Source organism: Leptonychotes weddellii, unplaced genomic scaffold (assembly GCF_054177405.1).
Source record: "Leptonychotes weddellii isolate Sample4059 unplaced genomic scaffold, ASM5417740v2 HiC_scaffold_28, whole genome shotgun sequence".
Lineage (NCBI taxonomy): Eukaryota > Metazoa > Chordata > Mammalia > Carnivora > Phocidae > Leptonychotes > Leptonychotes weddellii.
In genome coordinates, this window is record NW_027874012.1 from 26503 (window position 1) to 35071 (window position 8569).

General features: G+C 33.2%; 1 non-coding gene across 1 annotated transcript; it reads left to right on the forward strand.

Moving 5' to 3' along the window:
* The first annotated feature begins 4084 nt into the window (after positions 1-4084).
* LOC115939239 (U6 spliceosomal RNA) lies at positions 4085-4188 on the forward strand. The gene has a single exon (XR_004074108.1). It is a non-coding gene; the product is annotated as a U6 spliceosomal RNA (small nuclear RNA).
* The last annotated feature ends 4381 nt before the right edge of the window (positions 4189-8569 follow it).

The following is an 8569-nucleotide window of genomic DNA, read 5'->3' on the forward strand; positions in this document are numbered from 1 at the left end:
CTATTACCAATGTCAGAGATGTGTCTTTCCATTTCTAAAAGGTTCTAAATCAAGAACTTTTTGAAATGTAAATACACTGTAATACTTCTATTAATAAAACAAATAAAAGTATGATGATTAATTCTTAAACTTTTATTTAAGCCATTAATTTTATTATTCTGCTACCTACAGTAAGCCTCAATTGGCTCTTATTTAAATTCAAGAGTCTGACTAGCTGATCTCTTCTATTCTATTTAAATTAAACCTTCTCCAGTTTTATGATTTGCAATTCAAAACTTATAACTCCACTTTAGCTATACAAATATAGGATTCATTTCTTAAGTAAGTAAAAAGGTCTTGAGTTATATTAACATTGCATTTTACTAAGCAATTTAACCAGGTATATAAATTCCTTTTAAAAATATCTCATCAATTAAAAAAAATACACACTATTGCTTCTTTGTGAATTTGGTAAGACATTTTTGGAGGATGTTTGAATCAATGTTTCCATCGTATTCTGAAAATTCAGTATGACATCTTCAATCACAAATCTTGTAGTTCTAAACTGACGTATTTTCTACTAGGTCATTTTGTTTAACTTCAAACATCATAGGTTCCTTTGTAAGGAAGGCATAAAAGCAATTTTCTTTTAAAGGGAACTGAAGCCTGACTGAAAAAAAAATCATTCTTTTGTCACACTATAATCTATTGTTTCAGTTAGAGAGAAATCACACACAGAAAAGAGTATAAGGGTGCACCATGAAATTATTATGACAAGAAGAAATGCCAAAATAATAGGATTAAAGGTGTTGTCTCTTCTTCAAGAATGATGTGAACTCCAAAATAACTTGACAGTTTCATGTTGAACTGTGAAGTACCTTAAATGCAATATACTTGAGTACCATATACATTCGTAGCAAAATTAAAATGAATCTTTGTATTTAAAAAAAACTAATGAACATTGGAATTTTATCCATATTAATGTGCTTTTTTGCTGACCTTCAAGTATTCTTTTTTTTTTTTTTTTAAGATTTTATTTATTTATTTGACAGAGAGAGACACAGTGAGAGAGGGAACACAAGCAGGGGGAGTGGGAGAGGGAGAAGCAGGCTCCCTGCTAGGCAGGGAGCCCAATGTGGGGCTCAACCCCAGGACCCTGGGATCATGACCTGAGCCAAAGGCAGATGCTTAATGATTGAGCCACCCAGGCGCCCCTGATCTTCAAGTATTCCTTTCATTTTTTCTAGAGAAGTATAATTCTAATGTTCAGGACAGATCACTATAAATTATAGCATAAAGTGAATATAATTGAAAAATGTTATTTGTTTTCATCATAACCATGTTCTCGTGTAGAAAATGTTATTGTAAGGGGATATTGAATGTTTTTATTCTGTACACTTTTCTAGTTGCTGTAGGTACAATGAAATAAATATATATAAATAATGTATAAAATAAAATGAATACAAAAGAATTCTGCTCTTACGTTACTAACCTAATTGTGGAGACAACTTAGGAGCACACGCAGGGAAGAGGGGGCATGGGAAGGAAGGGAGAGTGATTGATTGTTGTGCATAGTTGTTGTTGAAAAAACCTCCTCAGAAGAGCTGACACTTAATGTAGACAGTGAAGGATGAGCCTGACAGGGCTTTCCCACATTGTAGGAATTGATGCATATATGAGAAAGTTATGGATTAAATTATTACTTAAAAATATTAACTGGGACCTTCCTAGAAAACATCATAAACATTCCTTCTTGAAGCTGAATTCCAGTGAGGGGGGCAGTCATTATAAAGTAGGTCCCTCTCTTACTGAAAAAAAATGAACACTGCTGGATTTTAAATATACATTTTTTTAGGAACATAAAAAATTTGCAAAGGTAGTAAAGGACATGTCAAAACAAAAGGGAAAGGAGGTCCCATATAAGCCAGCAGAGCATAGGAACACTGAAGTTGTTGCAGTGCAAGATATATCTACTCAGGAGAAGTTGGCTTCAGTTTTGGAGTCTGGTAGAAGGAAACAGATGTCTGAGGCCAGGGCCTGATCAAGTCACACAGCCTTAGAAGTGACTTCCCAAAGTAACTTGAGATACCAACAGTGTAAGGCTGAAACAAAAGGAAACCATCAATCCAACACATCCTGAAGCATCATATCCACACTGGTGTATCACCAGGGTTTATTAAACAAGAAAAAAAAAAAGAAAACATAAAAAAATAACAGTAAACAGGAGCGATCCAGTAAAGATAAAATGTTTACAATTCTTTCTTTGCCGGGCGGGAGTAGTATTGTTAGGGTTTGGTTTACTTTAGACTTTAATTAGTTTTGTACACATTTTGTAACTTCTGTAACTGTTTTTATACACAATATTTCTGACACCAATGAGTGGGTTTTTCCCATACTAATAACCACTTCTCCAACTCTCTGAACATCAAGTGTATACAATTCAATTAAATTCTGACACCAACTACTGGAGTTAAGGCAAATGCCACAGGTTACGGACTCAGACCCTCAAGACTGTCCCCAACTTCAGATGTCAATCACAAGTTCTGGGCCTCTCCTACTTCTTACTGATCAGGTATAAACTGGGGGCTCTCACAACACCCTCCTCAGTTCAGTAACTTGTTATAACAGCTCACAGAACTCAGGAAAACTCTTTACTCACTATCGCCAGTTTATTATAAAAAATATAACCCAGGAACAGCCAAATCCAAGAAAAAGGGTTAGGGACACATAAGCAAAGAGGCACAAAATTCCCCATCCTCCCTCCAGGTGTGCACCTCAATATGCTTGCCAACCTGGAAGCTCTCCAAATACCACTCTTCGGGGGTTTTATGGAAGTTCCATTATATAGGCATGATTGATTAAATCATTGGCCATGGGTGATCTCCTCAGAGATCAGGGCCTGGCTGGTTCTTCTGACAACCAGTCCTCATCTTGAAGCTATCTAGGGGCCCACTGAGAGTCATCTTATTAGCATAAACTCAGATATGGCTGAAAGAGTCTTATTATGCTAACAAAAGCTACTCCTATCACTCAGGAAATTCTTTTAGGAGCTCTGTGTCTGGAATGAGGGACCAAAGACCAAGTACAGAGGTATTATTATATATCATTATTACACTATGACAACTAAATGAAAGAGTACATTCAAGATTTTTTTTTTTAAGATTTTTATTTATTTATTTGAGAGAGAGCGAGAGAAAGAGCACAAGCAGGGTGAAGGGCAGAGGGAGAAGCAGACTCTCCACTGAGCAGGGAGCCCAATGTGAGACTCGATCCCGGGACTCCGTGATCATGACTTAAGCCGAAGGCAGATGCTTAACCAACTGAGCCACCCAGGTGCCCACATTCAAGATTTTTAAAAAATATAAACAAGTAAAAAAAAAATCTTAAATGTAACATAAAAGAGAAAAAATTGAAATAGAAGAGGTGGAATGAATAGAAAACAAAAATTAAATCAGTGAATATACAACTAACATGACTAATGACATTAAATAAATAAATACACTAATTAGAACAGCAATATTTGAGATTGATTTAAAAGTCCACTGTAAATTGTTTACAAGACACAAACATAAAATATGAGAATACAGAATGACTGAAAGCAAATGGATGAATAGACAGTTTGTAAATACCAAGCAAAAGAAAGCTAATGTAGATATGCTATTATTAGAAAAAATAGACTTTAAGATAAAATAGTATTAATAGAAATTAACAGGATTGTTTAATAATGATGTTTTGCTTGTATTCTTGTCCTATTTTTCTGTCACATACTGAATGAAGTATATTAAAGATTTTACATTATGTTTTTAAGATTTTTCTCTCCTCTGTGTTTATGAAAATTTTTATTTATACACTCCTAGGCTATGGTTTCAGGTGCATAGAGTTTAAAATTATTATTAGTTCTTGGTAAGTTAAAATTTTTATTATTATGAACTAATCTTCATTACTTTCTATTAATGTTTTTTACCTTAAAGGCTATTTTGTGCAATACTAACATTTTGCATGTTATGTCTTTATCCATTCATATGCTTTGTCCCTTCGTATGCAAATGATGTAATACATATGCAATTGGAATCTAAATAGTAAAGGGGATAAAGAATAAAGAATATTAGATACATAACAGAATATTTTCTAAATGCAATGATACAGAGAAAATTAGCATGACCCCTGTACAAGGAGGACATGCAAATTCATGAAGCACTCCATATTTAAAAGAAAGAAAAAAGAATATTTTCCAAATGTAGTTCAAAAAACAAAATTAAATAATTATCCCAATTAGGATAATTATTTATGAATAACTTTGAATGCCAACCAAGATAATTACAATGAAAACCCCACTGGATACATTACAACCAAACTGAGGAAAACCAGAGATAAAGAGAAAAATGTTGAAAGGGGACAAGAAAAAGACACATTACATATAAGAGAACAATGATATAAATTACTGTTCTCATTAGAAAAAAAAGGAGAGAGGATAATGGAATATCATCTACAAAATGCTTTAAAGAAAATCTCTCAACCAAGATTTCTATATCCAGTGAAAATATACATTAAAGATAAGAATGAAATGCAGAAATTTCACAGAAATACAAAAGTTAGGATAAAACAACCACAGCTATCTATCTCCATTGTCCAGAATGAAGTAAAAAGTGAAAAACTTGGGGGCGCCTGGGTGGCTCAGTCGTTAAGCGTCTGCCTTCAAGTCAGGTCATGATCCCAGGGTCCTGGGATCGAGCCCCACACTGGGCTCCCTGCTCCACGGGAAGCCTGCTTCTCCCTCTCCCCCTCCCCCTGCTTGTGTTCCCTCTCTCGTTGTGTCTCTCTCTGTCAAATAAATAAATAAAATCTTAAAAAAATAAAAGTGAAAAACCCATATATAATTTCCTAAGTCACAAGGGAAAAAAATTAGCCTAGAGTAAGACTTGGCATGATTTCTACAATAACCTTTTACAAATTACTGTTCTAGGGAAAGCTCAATGGATTCAAAGATGTGTATTACTTTGAAAAGGAAGAGATGATTTGAAATATACTATCCAAAATAATAAAAAAAGAAACAATGTGAAAGACTAATATCAGAAGAATATTTATCACAAAAATGTTACTGTAAATTGTGACTGAATAATCCAAATGACCATAAATGGGGGGGAAGATATGAAATAATCATTTATATATTTATATAGAAAGCACAAAGCAGAAACACAAGCGCCCTGAAAAGAGATACGCATAAGAGACTGAATAAGAGCTACCAGAGTTCAGGGAAGTTTGAGAGGAAAAAAAAATAAAATTATAATATAAATGATGGCAAAATTGGAAGCATCATAAGAAAGATGAGACAATGTGAAAAAATACAAGAAAGATAGAGAATAAAAATAATAAACCTAGGAACAATAAGATGGAAATATATGAATAATTTTAAAAATTTAGGGGAAAAAATACAAATATGAAGGAAAGAAAATGGAGTTCCAACATGTATATATATTTTAGTCCTCAAGTTGGAGAGTGGGGATAAAATAATGGAATGAAACATTTTTCTAAAATACAATCAAAAAACTTATTTTGTCTCAGAGTTTTATTAGGTTTACCATTTATAGCTTGCAGAATATTGTAATGTGTATATTAAAATTATACACTGACAATCAGGTGGGATGTCTATACATCCTTATTAGCTTGAGATACAATTGAGTTGATACCCATTGTCCTGGTATAGTTATTAGTAGCATCTCACTCTCACTCTGAAGTGCTCCAGTTTGAACAAAATATTGAAAATAAATAGAAAAATAGATAGTTGAGATCCTGAAAAAACTTAAGAATGCTGTTCCCATGAGTCCCACTTTGTAGAATTTTCTTCGAATCTACGGGATGAATTTCTAACAACAACAAAAAAGATAATATATGGCAAGAGGGTTTATATATGATTATGAATTTACTTACATAAAATAAAACAAACTTAGGATGGATTGATAAGAGTATATATTTTTATATTCTCTGACAAGATAGAAATTTATAAAACTAATAAAAATTGGATGTGCAACAGAAAAGGGTGTAAGATAGTAGAGGGGTTCTGAATTTCCTCTAATTTTATATCTAAGGTACCAAAATATGTCATTTATAATTGATAATTCAATTATTAGAACTAAGAATCAATTAAGAAATATAATTAATCAAAATGTGTAAAGAAGGGAAAGGAGAAAATGAATTATACTACTTTTACCACTGGTCGTAGTAGGAAATTCATAGCAGAAAATAAATACATGAAAGTATATGTGTTTTAAAAAGTGATAGCTGAAAAAGAAAGTACTAAAAAATCACATTCTTCCTAATTATAACAAGAAATAAATGGAGAAACAAAGGAAATAAACTGCAAGGCTATGTAAGGGGGGAAAACAACACTAACATATGGTAAAACAAAGACTGAATTTGATAATTACTGTAAACTGACTCAATTTGTCTACTAAAAGAAAAAATAATTAAATTGAATTCCAAAGCAAAATTTCATACCAATGCTGTATACAAAATAAACAAAGTAGTTACAAAATCCAGAGATAAAAAGGAGGACAACACCACCAACAAAATGAAAACAGGGTCACATTCTTAATAAAACAAAAATTAAATGCAGGTCTTTGAAATGTGACAAAGGATGGCACTTTGTTATAAAGATACAGTAGTTATTAATATCTATGCACCAAATAACTCAACATCAATTTTCATAAATCAAAACAACATGTAAATCAGTTCCAACAAATCAAAAAAGGAGACAAATATACTGAAGACACAGACAATACATATAAAAGAAAATATCCATTTTTTAAAAATATTTTATTTATTTATTTGAAAGAGAGCATGGGGGGTGTGCAGAGGGAGAGGGAGAAGCAGACTCTCCATTGAGTGGGGAGCCCCACTTGGGCCTCAATCTCAGGACCCTGAGATCATAACCTGAGCCAAAGGCAGACACTTAACCGACCGAGCCACCCAGTTGCCCCCAAATATCACTGGTTTTATAACATGTATGTTTCAAAATTTTATATGCACATACAATTTGCTGCAAAAATTCCATTTCCAGAAATATATCCCAGTAACATGCTTGTACTTGTTCACAAAAGCTATTCACTACAGCATTTTTATACTGGCAAAAGACTGGAAACAACCTAGTACAGGACTAGGTAAGTAAAATTTGGTATTTTCATACAATGAGACATTACTTAGCCTTTAAAATCAGAGATATATTTACTAACACAGAATGAGCTCCAGGACACAGATATATACATATACACATATGTGTGTATATGTACACATGTGTATATATATATACATACACACACATATATATTAAACATATATTTCTATATATTTAAACAAAAAAGATTGAGATGCAAGTGGTAGACTAGTGTCCAATATATCTTATCTTCTGGACATGTGAAGGCTACATTTTTTTTCAGGAGGCCCATACTGCCCAGTTCTCTAGCTGTTTCAGGACCATCTGACTAGGTATAGTCAAGGGCTATGAGCATAAGAGACATAGGTCACCTTAATTGCTTCTGAGTGACTTAATTGAGGCCCTTAATCATTAATGAATGATTTCCTCTTCTACTCTATTGCTCTGCAGTGGAGGACAGAGACTGTGTCCCATTTCTTACCAAATAGAAAGATAGAGACTGTCAGCCCAGGTGACTGAGCAAATGGATAGAGCAGAGCCCTGGGGCTCTCCACTTCCTATCTGTCAACAACAGATTGGAGATAAACTGCAATCAGGAAATAAGTTTATTTAGTTAAACCACTGACATCCCAGGGTTGATTTCCTAATGGAGTTTACTTAGTCTAGAGTATTTTAACATGGTACGGAGCAGTGTTGGCAGTGTGATCATTCATATAGAAGAGGAATGAGTCTATTTACAAACGTCATAAACTGATGACAGTGCTAATAAGAAGGGTAAGTGGAGGACTGAAGATCAGGAATCAGGAATGTCTGGATATGAATTTGTACTGTCGAACCATTTGCTACTATAACAAATATATGTGTATGCTGTCTACGTATAGGTAACATATATTTCTTCTTAAGTGAGAGAAAAAGCAGGAGAATCTGATTATCTGTTAACTGGATAAAATAACTGTGGATCCTAAAATATTAGTGTTTTTGTACTGGTCTTGTATGTGGTTCATACAAACAGTAAATATGAAATTTACTAAAAAGCACTACACTATTGCAGGCAAAATGGGGAGGAGTCTGATATTACACAGAAAGCATTACAGTGTCCAGGTTTATATCCAATGACAAGAAATATTCATCTGATATGGCAGTCAAAAGTGAAATTGTTGTTCAAAGTAGTTTTAGAGCCTCTCAATGTACAAAGAATGTAAAATGTTTATTCTTAGAAGCAAAATGCAAAAAAAGTTGAAATAAATCTTTAATATTAAAGCAAAAATGACAGATAAGATGCATCAAAAAGTAACCCCATAGGTATTATGCACAAAACAATTATTATTTTACTCACTATGATAGGGATATAAAGCATCCTTAACATGATCAAGAGTTAATACCACAAGTGAATTGTAGACAAAAATGACAAACTCAGTAAACAATAATAGAAAAAGCAAT